At 41.0% G+C, this 11,961-nt stretch overlaps 1 protein-coding gene across 1 annotated transcript in view; it reads left to right on the top strand.

Annotated features, from left to right (window-relative positions):
• The first annotated feature begins 2,232 nt into the window (after window positions 1-2,232).
• Window positions 2,233-11,961, top strand: part of sulf1 (sulfatase 1) — a 79,694-nt gene continuing 69,965 nt past the window's right edge. The window contains exons 1-2 of the mRNA XM_047567770.1: window positions 2,233-2,374; window positions 2,950-3,006. The gene's annotated coding sequence lies outside the window, so the exon portion shown is untranslated. The remainder of the gene's footprint in view (window positions 2,375-2,949; window positions 3,007-11,961) is intronic.

The following is an 11,961-nucleotide window of genomic DNA, read 5'->3' as shown; positions in this document are numbered from 1 at the left end:
TGGCCGCAGATGTCACACGCTTCTGATAACTTTTCGTCCCTTTCTTGTAGCTGTGAATGTCTCCGTACGTGACAGGTTACTTAGGTGAAATGGCGAAACATTCCTCCTGTATAGTGTCACATTTCAGTTTGCAGGTATATGAATTCATTATGATCATTACTAAGATGATTGCGATTGTTGGTTTTATGCTGCACATACATAATCATTTAGTTTAAACTCCACAGTATCAGTTACATATGTGATGTTAAGAATCAGAGAGATTGAGTTTCATATCATTAAGACCATCTCTCTGGGGTCTGAAACCGCTAGTATCTCCTATAAGTACGCACACTGTGCAGGCTTTATGCAGCACGTCTATTCAAAGCAACTTTTAAGGGCCACCCAGGAATAGCGGCAGACAAGACTGTACTTACTGGGAGATCTGGACCACCATCAATGGTCAGCAGACTGACCCAGGTCTTAATTTACAACTGAACAGACTGGGATTTATCCGTACATACAGCACAAATAAATCTACGCTGGATGGGAGGTATGCTTTGAAGCCATATAACGCCACTTGTTCATTTGTTGCTTGAAATATTCCAGTATGGTGAGAATGTGCTATATGTAGAGAACAGCACAGTGTGTGTGTGTGTGATGTAAAGACTAGGTTTGAATTTATGTGGACAGTGTGAGTACGTATTTGTAGAACGATGAGTCATGGGATAATTTAAAGGTGTGCATTTAAAGGGCCTATGTGAAAAGTTGATACTTTAACTGTTTCAATATATTTGACATATTTGACACACAAAAAAGGTTAAAATGCTTTCAAAGTTATTTTTTGTGGTATTTTAGGGTTTGCACTTTCCTGGAAAACTACTTCAAAATGCTTATGACTCATCCCGCACTAGTGGGTTTATGCTGATTTGTCATTCTAGGCGTTCTTAACGTTCAAAATCCTTAAGTGTTTCTCCATTGTTCTTGAGACATTTTTAAATAAATTTCCTACGAAAAGAAATAAATTCCACGTAGTCAGATTCAACTTTGTTTAATTACGAAGATGCTCCATATTAAAACCTTTCTTCAAGGACTCGTCTTGCATAATCACCGCTGGAGGTTTGTGTGGCTGCTTTTTATGGTAACTATAATTCAAAACATAATCAGCAATCTGGACTTTGTGTTCTCTGTGCAATGGAGTGAACTGACTGTTCTCAGAAAACTAATGAAATCAACCTTCACTGTTCTTTAACTGTTTACTTTTTCAACATGTACGTGCATGTACGTTTTAGTCTTGTCATGTCCTGTCTTTTCAGGCCAAAGAACAAGTTTTGCCAAATTTATTTTCCAGTATTTGTAGTAATAAACTTTCCTAGTTGCAGTAAAGGCAAAAATAAACAGTAAATTCCGGTTCTGTGTCATTGTTTGGAGAGCAGAACTCAAGTTCATATCTTGTTGACAGCAATGACTACTTCATGTTCTCAGCCAGTATTGAACTGTGTTGCACCACTGGGACGATGGGCGGACCATTACCGCAACCCCAACAATGTAATTTGTGACCTCATAGCATTCAGGAAGTTGATGAAAATGTTTTCAGACACACAGATAGCATATGAAGTGACCATGGATGTTGTGCGGAAGGTTACAGTGAGCATTAACCTTAAGGGGAAGAGGTGGCCACTGGAACATTAGCCTTATGGGATTTGTAGTCTCATCTCATCTTCTCATCTACTGCCTATCCTCACTAGGGTTGCAGGGTACACAATGGAACAACCATTCGCATTTAAGCTTACACCTAAGGTCAACTTAGAATCACCATGCAAAAGAACCATGGAGAACATGCAAAGTCCACCCAGAAAGGCACCAACTGGACCCTAATCCTAAATCTTAAACCATTAATCTAATGGTGGTAATATTCTTGTATATTTTTTTGTTGGATGTACTAGAAGAAATGTTTAATTTGACACATATTTCAGAATAATATGAATAAATTTGATTGATTTTTAATTTTGATACCAGTCCGTTTCTAACCAGCTAGGCAAAACTTCTTCTTCTTCTTCTTCTTCTTCTTCTTCTTCTTCTAATTAAACTGCTTCAATCACTTCCGTCCTCCATTATCTCAGCTTCGCTCAGTAAACGACATACTTTATACGTTTTTTGTTGTTGTTTTTTTTTTTAACTTTTTGTTCTAGTCTCTTACGCTTTTTCCGAAATGCAATTTAACCTGTACTGTCGAGTTACGTAAATGTTTTTTTTTTCAAAGTTCGATTTTTAATTTTATCCGAAGAAAACAACAACGCAGCTAGCTTCATGGGTAGCATTAGCATTAGCTTAACGTCAAACGTGACCGGCGAAGAAGATTAAAGGCACAAACGTTCATGAGAAACACAATTTGAAGGTAAGTTAGCTAAGTGTGTGTGTGTGTGTGTGTGTGTGTGTGTGTGTGTGTGTGTGTGTGTGTGTGTGTGTGTGTGTGTGTGTGTGTGTGTGTTTCCATAGTCTTTAGCGACACTTGTCAGTTCATTAAGTGCACTAGTGGAAACATATTCATTCTTCTATACTAATGGACCAAGACTAAATCCTAACTTCGTTTTACGTTGAAACGGTCTAAGAAATGTCATCATTCAACTTCATTCAACTGATGATTCTGGAGGATGTAGTTCGTGGGGCTGTTAAACTGGATTGAATTAAACATTGAACCGTTTGTATTATTGGGCCAAGCCCACTGACTAAGAATGGCACTGTCAAAATAATGGAAATAGAACACAATGCGATTCAATAGTATTACAAACCGCAGCCTCCACAAGTAAAAACACAGTTAATTCAACAGCTTTCTGAGTTATTCTAAGCAAATGCTGAATACAAAAACCTTCAGGAAGATGCGATTTTGTGCATGGCCGTTTGAATGCATTCTTTTTCACCAGTGTGCCAAATGAACTGGTGTATGTCTGATCAGTTTGCTTTATTTTGTAGCAAACTACTGGAACCAGTTAGCTGTGACAAGTTGAACTGAAATCATCTCCTAAGATGGTAAGATACGTTGTGCAGTGCACGTCTTGCTTCACTATTTAATTTTGAGCCATTACCTCAGATGTGAAAGCAGTTTTTGACCATCCTCAGCCTAATGCTGTAAACCAGAAGACATCCATCACTGCTGTGTGGATAGTTGAGGCTGATAGTTGGCCGGATGTCTGCAGTGTTGAAGGACATACTGTCTGTATTAAACAAGTGTGATGCCGCTCCTGTCTCGGTTCAGTAATTTCCTTAACATTAACAGCCGTTTATTGGCTTTGCCTTTTGTGATTAAAATTTATAGCAAAACAGACATTAATGTTTGTTTTCTTTTTAATACAAATCAAGGTGTCAGTCTAAAGCTCTGTGATAAATGACATGGAAGTGACTCATCTCCTCGGGTGTTTGGAAGAAAAAGATCACTACCGGGATTAGCAAATTCTTGTACGATCTGTCGGAACATCATTTGTTTAATGTTGTTTCAAGGAAAATCCCGAGGGATTACATGGTGGATGGATGGACAGAAATCCTGTTGTGATCTCTGGCTGATTGTGAAGCTTTTCTGTCAAATCTCCGCGAGAGACTCGCGAGTGCTCCGGGGGCTCGACAGTTCTCTGCACTTTGAGCTTCAGTCGTGACCTCGTGTGAGAGCGGTAGTCTGAGCTGTCTCGTCTGTATCTCCCCTTTTTCTTTCTCTGCAGACTAATTTATGGTTCTTCTCCCGGACCATGATGTGGTCAGTGTTCCAGACGCTTGGGGATATTTTCAAAGGCCCTGGTTGTGTGGCTGTGTGTTACACATTGGCAGGCTTTGCGGAGGGTGAGGCTTAGACCTGGATCGGATGACTCATCTAAATTCAGTGCCTGTCTCTGGGTCCAGGGAATCATTGTGCTTGTGTTAGTGTTATTAATCTTTCGAATGCAGGGATCTAATCTTGGTCTGGTGGTGGAACCATGTGTTGGAAATATTTTCCCGAGTGCATGTTTTTATCCACAGTCTGGAGCGGACTGAAACAAAATATTGTGGCAAAGACATACATTTGTTTTTTTTAACTCAATCATATGTACACCTGTTGTCAAACTGCTTTGTATTATCTTCCACCGAAGCTCCTCCAGGGTAATGTGAAACGCTGTTTTGCTCGGCTGCCATTATACTCGTTTTTGTTTTTTTTGCACCGCCCTCTTACCCAAAAACACCAACAATCATTCCTGCTCTTTTGTGTTTTTCATTTACATATAAAGTTGCAGTGGATTTATTAAACAGACACATGGTCTTTCACTCGATCTGTGATTTATTTGACATTCTCGTGCCGCCTTATTCTAATTGTTTCGCCACCACGCTCTTTGTGCTTTCACGCATTTATCAAAGCCTTCTGCTCGACGCTGCTGGTGCATGACTGGGTAACATGTTTCAGCAGCGTTCTTCACTCGATGCAGCTGTAAAGATCAACTCCTATTTATTCCTAATCGAGTACTTTTGGTAATCTCGGAGGCTGTCCTGTGGTGGCAGGAAACATGTTGTTAGTGGGAGCCTTTGGGTCCTGTGGGTTGTTGATCAGTTTGGGATCTAGGGAGTTTGGAGACCAGGTCAACACCTTGTGCTGTTTTTTTTTTATGTCTGGCTGCATCCTGCTGGGGTTGGCTGCTGCCGTCAAGGAGTATCATTGCTAAAGGGTGGAGGTGCCCGATCTGGTCTAGGTGGGTGGTACACATCAAAATAACATCCATACAAAAGGTCCAAAAGTTTCCCAGCCATTGTTTGGTCACAAGATGGTCAATGGTATTCACTTTCCCCGTCAGTGGTTTTAATGTTGCGACTGATCAGGGTACTTTTCTTAACCCAGATGCTCTGCCTTTACCAAACAAACATGATGACAAACACCAGTTCTTCTATTAGATGCAACTTGATTCATCGTGGAGTTAAAGCGTCATGTCACTGTGCTGCAGAAAGGAGATGGATGTTTAAATGTCAGAGGAAGAGATTTAGGTTTGAATTGGTAATAAATTATCAGATCAGTTGCTCACAAAATACTGTATTGCTGCTTTCTTCCCTTCTTTTTGTAATGCATTCTCAAGCACATGTTCTAGATAACCCATTGCTCTTAACCTCTTAATATAAAAACTGTGTAAGCGGTAGAAATAATATTGAATCATTTGATTTGGCGTTCAGGACTCTTTTGTAACGTTCGTGTTATTTTATCGGCCCTCCAAGGGACAGTGTGCAGGAAGAGGGTGGAGTAGGACTGAAATGATGATGCTGTTACTGGCCGTTCGGGACGGGAGTTGCTGCGTGATCGACTCCGTTCAACAATGTCCGATGGACCTCCGACCACAGGAGGCCGTGCAAAGTTTGTAGGGATGCCAGGATATGTTTGATGACTTTCAGCTGCTTCACACCTGCTTCTCCTTTTCTGTCCTCTCATCTTTCCCCTGCTCTCTCCCTCGTGTATCATAGTTGGCGAGAAGTGAATGAGTTTGTTGATTTACTTGTGACACATACATGCCATCAAAGTTAGCTTCAGTCAGTTGCTGTTAAGCCCCACTGCCTTGTAGGTCATAGCATGGGAAATGGCAAAGGACAGATTAATTGTCAAGGAGTGAGTAACATTGCAAGTGTTTGGTTCTCTTCCTCCCCAATCAAGATGACGCTGTTTCCCTTCATCAAAGGCTAATGCTGCCAAGAGTCTGATGTCAATTTCCCAGCAATGCAATGTGAAGTGGAATTATTCAGGGTTCAGGATATGTTAGCGTGGGCTGAGTTTACTTTCAAGCACAATGGACAGACAGGAACATTAAGAAGTCCCATTTGTTGTGATGGAGATTGTCTTGATTTTCTTAGGATGTTGAGAGTATCAAGATACAGAGACGAAATTCCCTGAACTTTTCACAGCAGAACAAGGACGAAATTCTGTCCATGAGTCATAAGTGTTTTAGCTCTGGCTGCACTTAACGCTTTCCATTTTCTGGGTTTAAGTTTTATGAGTTTGAACAAAAAAATGACTGGAAGTCCGTACCAGCTGCCCTGCAGTATTTTGTTCCCCCTCGCTGTATTCTTCCTAAGGACAGGCTCATACTCACTTTATTTCAAGCCATTTTCATCTTAAGGTTGTAAATGGAATGTTTGTGCAGATTTAGCAAACGCTGGAACTTTACTATGTTATTTGAGCCACACAGGAATAGAGTTTACTCAAAGGAAAAGTCACACAGCAGGTACGCTACCTCAGCCACAGGCTCTGAAATGTATTGCGGCCACAACGTATTCAGTCTCCCATTAACTAAAAACCCCAACGCCACCACATAGATCAAGAGCACCGGCTTAAAAAAAAAAGTGGTACGGTCTTGTAAAATTCTCTATCCCTCAAATGTGATCTATACAATATGTACTGTGCTGTATGCAGACAGACTTAATAGTCAATGATCTCATTGGTGTCAGCACATGAAAGTGAAATAGATTTAATGGACGAGAGGGAAACTGCTTTTTGGTATCCAACGCAACGTTGTGTTGAAGGGAAAGAAACATCATCACTAGGTTTACAGACTGTATATAAAACATAGGTCACGAGTTTTTTTTAAGTCCACTAAACCTTAAGCCGCGAAGTCCCATCATGTAACAGTCGCTTAGAGCTCCGCACGTTTTACCGCTTAAAACCTCAGAAAATCTCGCTTAATTCAGATCCGCGATGACCACTTAAATTCACATTCGAAACCTTATAGAGGCAGTTATCAAATTATTCCCTTCTGAAGCTGAATATGGGCAATAAACAGCTTTTATTACAAGAAGATTGGTTCAAGATTATAGGCGATGACTCCCGTGTACGGACTTTTCGGTTCTCTTTTCTTTCCCGTGGTTCCCACTGAGATCAGCCCTCTGAATCATCCTTTGTCCCTTGAATCACGTATATTGGGCAGAAGTTGCCTGTAGAATTCCCCTTTAGATTGGCTTTTTTTTTTTAATATTCATGCCACACTTTGGCTCATTTTAGGGAGGGGCCACTGATAACCAAGCAATTTTAGTGTTCCTCCATGATGTCAGTAACGAGTTAGCTCATAGTTGGACTTCGGTTCGCGAACATGAACTGCAGCATTCTGAAGTTTAGAAGTCTTTCAAGTCAAGGCCAAACAATGAGGGGTTTGGGGCTGATACTAGTTACTCTGATATTTTTCCATGAAGCTGAGAGGTGCCTTGGACTTGCCAACACTTTTTTTTGGGGGGTGGGGTGGGGGGGTTTGCAACTGGAGAAAAAAAGAAGGTGGTTAGAATGAACTGGCGATAAATTTATCTTGCTAGCAGCTGTGGTCTTTTTTTTTTTTTTTTTTTTTTTTTGTCCTGAAACCAACTTGGAGATGCAGACAATGAAGACGTGCGAGGAAGGTGAACTGTACCACTCTTCCACAAGAGGGCACAGATGATGTTGCTGCACATGGTTAACTAAGCCTCCCCCTGGAGTGTTTGTAATGATATGCCTGGTTGGTAAGACCCTTTATGTTGTGCTCTGGTCTGCTCAACGCTTTTGGCCATTAGTCGCCTACAAGACCTACAAGAACTTTAGTAACCTTTGTTTATATCAAAAAGACGTGCCAGTTGTTGAGTTGGTCCAACCTTCTCTGCTGAGTAAAAGATTTTTCAGCCTGTACCTGGATGTTCGTGAGCTCTGCCCTGTCAGGAGGAGCAACGACGTCTCTGTTTCCTCGCTGAGCCGGCTGTTAAGGCCGGACTCTGAAACGATCGTAACCATGTCACCTGCCCTTTAGCGACTGCGCGTCAGACGTTGACACAGAAGAGCAGTCGGGGCTTGACTTACAGGAACATGTGGTCCGGGGGCTGCTGTTTGTCCTTGCAGTTGGTGTGTTATTACAGAGCCTTTGACTCTTTAGGTGGCCCCATATGGTGCAAAAGTCATCTGAAGTTGTCTCACTGCGTCTGGGGTTTGGTTTGGAATGAAAAGCGTATTGAGCTCTTTGATTTAGGGATGGGAGTTTTTATTTGACAAGCCATTTAAACCCAAATGTCCCCCGAGCTGACGTCAAAAATAATAATCCCCTTCACGGAAATGATTGTTTCTTTGAATGTAACCATGTTTAATTGGTTATTTGTTCGTTTGTCCTCATTTTAGGGTGAAAACTCCTGTTTTAAAAGTATAGTTAAATATCTGAGTTCTGCTTGTCCTATGCTATTAGCCTCCTTCTCCCCATAAACCTAATTGATACCTAAGGCTAGCAGTGAAGTGTAAACACAGAGACAGCTGGTGAGACAGCCATGTGTCTTGGATGGAACAGCCACCCAGCCCATAATGCAGTTCAGTTTGAATTGTTCACTCCCTCTTCTGTGGCTGTCAGGGCCGAACTGAGGCGAGGACACCACCACACAAAAGAAATATTTGTCCAATCTGTCCAAGCAAACTCCCCAATTGTGGACTGAACTTTCCCATCGCATTACTCGGTGTCTGTGTGACGTGTAGTTGAATGTGGAATAGCGCTTTGAACCGAGGCAGGAGCCAGCGTTCGAATTCAAAAACAGTCGTGAGGTGTAATGACCACTGACAAATTACGCACCTGTTCCATTACGTTTCTGACTTGGTCGAATTTCAGCACGTTGGAAATGTAAGTTTCAACGATAATGAAGTCGACTTTAGAATAAACACTTGCTTGGCAGCGTTTTCAAAGCTCTTTTTTCCTCTTCTTAACCAAAACATTTGAAGTTGCTGGAGGAATAACGGAGGATAAAAAGATATTAGTTTTAGATCATACTTACTTACATTAATGTTTATCTGCAAGTATTTTAATACCACATTAAAGAGTTTTTTTTTCCGTTAAAATAAGCCTTTAGTCTTTATGTCTGGACAATGATTACCATATGCAAACATCAAATATATGCTCATTGTGCCATAGTTGAAGGCTTGCCATTTAAACACAATGCTTTTCAAAGCGCTGCAGTCCATAGATCTCTCCACCGTTCAGAAAATCGGGTTTCCTCCTGTCAGTGTCTCCGGCTTCTCAGGCAGATTTGCTTCCAGCGTCACAAAGAGCCAGGAAGTCTCGTCCCTGTGTGCGACTACTAAAACGTTTGTCTCTCTCGGTTCATGAGAGGGTGTTGGGTCTGCTGTCAAGAACTTTGATTCGTGTGTGTGTGTGTGTGTGCAGACTGCGACGGTTTGCCAGTGTGAAGTGAAAAGCGTTGCCAGGGCGGTGAAAGCCGGGGTGTTTGCTCATGTCCAGACCTGCAGAATGGATGAGGACACAGATGGGATTTCTCTCTGGTTGGACTTTTCTTCTGACCCGGCCTCTGTGTGTTTGGAGAGACATGGAAACCTCGGATGGAATGGACAGGCATCTTATTGAATGAGGGAAGACTTAGGGCTTCCTTCCAAAAAAAAAAAAAAAAAGTCTGAATAGGACGTAAAAGGCGGCCAGCGAAAGTGTGGGGGTTTGTTGAGATGAGGTCAGTGTTAAGTGAACGGTCCGTGCTGTCACCAGTTGTTTTCTCCCTGATGACTGTGGGCCACATTTTTAGATACACACAGTCATTAAGTTCATTAGTATGTGTCTAGAGCATGTGGTGGATTGATAGGAGCTGGTGCTCTGCACCACGGTTGTGTGATGCAACTCAGGCGAGTCTGGGATTTGCCCTCTGAGGCTCCATGGAGCTGCAGTACCATAAAACTTCAAAGCCTGGACTTAAGGAATCATCTGGGTTTGTTTCTCTCCAGGCTGAGCACTTCTGCTTTTCTCCGCAGAGAGGTTCACAGAACAGCAGCACATTTTCAAAGGCGAGCGCATGTCAAGAGTTGCGTCCAAGGAACACAGTCCTTGGCTTAATGCGCGGTGCAACGTTAGTATCTGAATGTGTTGTAATGGGAGAGGTAGCGCCGAGACGGATTCTGGATTTATTTGGAGAGAGGATGACATTTTATCTTGACATCAGAAGATTTTTTTTTTTTTATTTATTCAGTGCTTCAGAACTTTGGAGATGTATTTAACCTTAGTCTACCTCCAACAACTTCTTCTCTGCTGGCATCTTTAATCTATTATATAACACTAATACAATACAGGTACACATGAAACTAGAGGTATGAGGTTGATAAAACTAAATCCACTCAAAAACCCACCATAATTTAAAATGAAAGTAAATTACAGATCTACTACAGTTGTAATCTGGCCGTATTTTCTCCGTTGTAGAAACTATTTTTACTCATTTGCTCCATTGTGCTGTGCTGGGGGGGCTTCATCCCAAGTCAGGACACTTTAGTATTTACTAGGGATGCACCACCGATACCGATACCAATATCCGAGGTTAAGTATCGGGCAATACCAATCCAATACCGATACAGCAAAACAATGTGGAAAAGACTGGGATCATTCTTTTGTACACGGCAACATCAGACTTGACTTAAACATTTCTTTCCTATTTTTTAAATAAACATATATAAATGTGCTGAATTACTTATTTATGTAATAATTGTGCACCAGTAAAACAATCTTAACCATAAAAATATAACAAATGTAACTGGTTCAGTCAGTTCAATCAGGGATTCAAAATCCAATGTAAAACTAAATAAATATTAAATAATGAATAAAGGAGCTGAAATTGAAAAAAAAAAAACAATAGCTTCACCAGCTTGGTTGGTAGACTTTCAAAATAAATAGCAATCAGCTCTTAATATAGTTCAGTGTAAATATGAATTAAACATCCATTACCAATATGGATCAGCTCATTGTCACCGATACCCGATCTGGAATTTTCTTGGAAATCGGTACCGATACAAATATCAGATCGGTGCATCCCTCGTATTTACCTTAATATTAATAGCAGTACCTTCAGATCTGCTCATCAGGAAGTACAACCAGTGTACAGAGCGTAGGATCTAAATTAAAATCAGTGCCAAGATAAATACCAGCGCTTCCTTTTAATTTCCCACTAATCATCATTTCTGATAATCTACATTTAAAGAACACAAATGAAATCTCTCATAGTTGCAGTGGTTTTATGCAGGCAACGACACCATCTGCTCCACGTCTGGTACATCCTACAATGGCCCAGTTCTAGATTTATGTTTAAGTGTTGTGAGTTTAGTATTGACTAAAATGACCCTTGCATTTAAATGGCTCCTCTGCTACTAATTCCCATTCATCACTGGGGGGTGAGTTGAAGTGAATGACTACACATATCTCTCGGGATCTTGCTCTAAAGTGAGGGTGAAATCGAGGTGGTGGGGGTGGTGGTGGGGTGAGAAACATGCAGTTGTCACTTGCTGACAGGTGCAGAACAACCAGAGGTCAGAAGTCAATAAAGTTTTCATGGCGATAGTTGCCTGGAAGTAGTTGGAAAGAACATGAAACATGACAGATATCCTGGTCTCAGTGGTGTTGTTGAGAAACGTTTGCATTTTGTGATGACTTTGCAAGTTGATGTAAGATTTATAACAACTATAATATCCCGTCCTGAAGACCGTTTCATCCTTGTTCGCTTTTATTCCCCTGTTGTCAGCTGATTTATCGTAACCAGTGGAGATTAAAAATAAACAAAAATGAATAGACGTATGATATGAGACATTAACGGCCTCATTGTCAATTCAAAGAAGAGATCGTGTTTCAGACGTGAACCCCTCAGGAAAACCTTCCCCTTTCAGCAGATCGGAAGAGGTGATAGAAACACTAGCTCCCGTCACTGTTAGGGGTGGTCGAAAAAAAAAAAAAAAAAAAAACACGATCTCATAAGAACTGTGATTCTTATCTTCGGTTTTGGATCAGCAGAGTTCAATAAAATCGAATTAAAAAGCTGGAATTCATTCTTGGGGGGATAATTGCCGCACCCAGACACCCAGAGTCAACTTTTATTAAGTCTCTGAAAGAAAAACAAAACAGACAAACAAGCTTTTTGATTCAGTTACTTGATAATTAGCTTAAGGATACAAAGGTGTAAAGACGGAAATAAGGAAAATAAGTTTTATATTGTCTATTTCTTTTGGTTAACCAT

The sequence above is a fragment of the Mugil cephalus genome, chromosome 18 (genome assembly GCF_022458985.1).
Source record: "Mugil cephalus isolate CIBA_MC_2020 chromosome 18, CIBA_Mcephalus_1.1, whole genome shotgun sequence".
Classification (NCBI taxonomy): domain Eukaryota; kingdom Metazoa; phylum Chordata; class Actinopteri; order Mugiliformes; family Mugilidae; genus Mugil; species Mugil cephalus.
The sequence above is the reverse complement of the archived record's forward strand: the minus strand, read 5'-3'. Positions and strand labels throughout refer to the sequence as shown.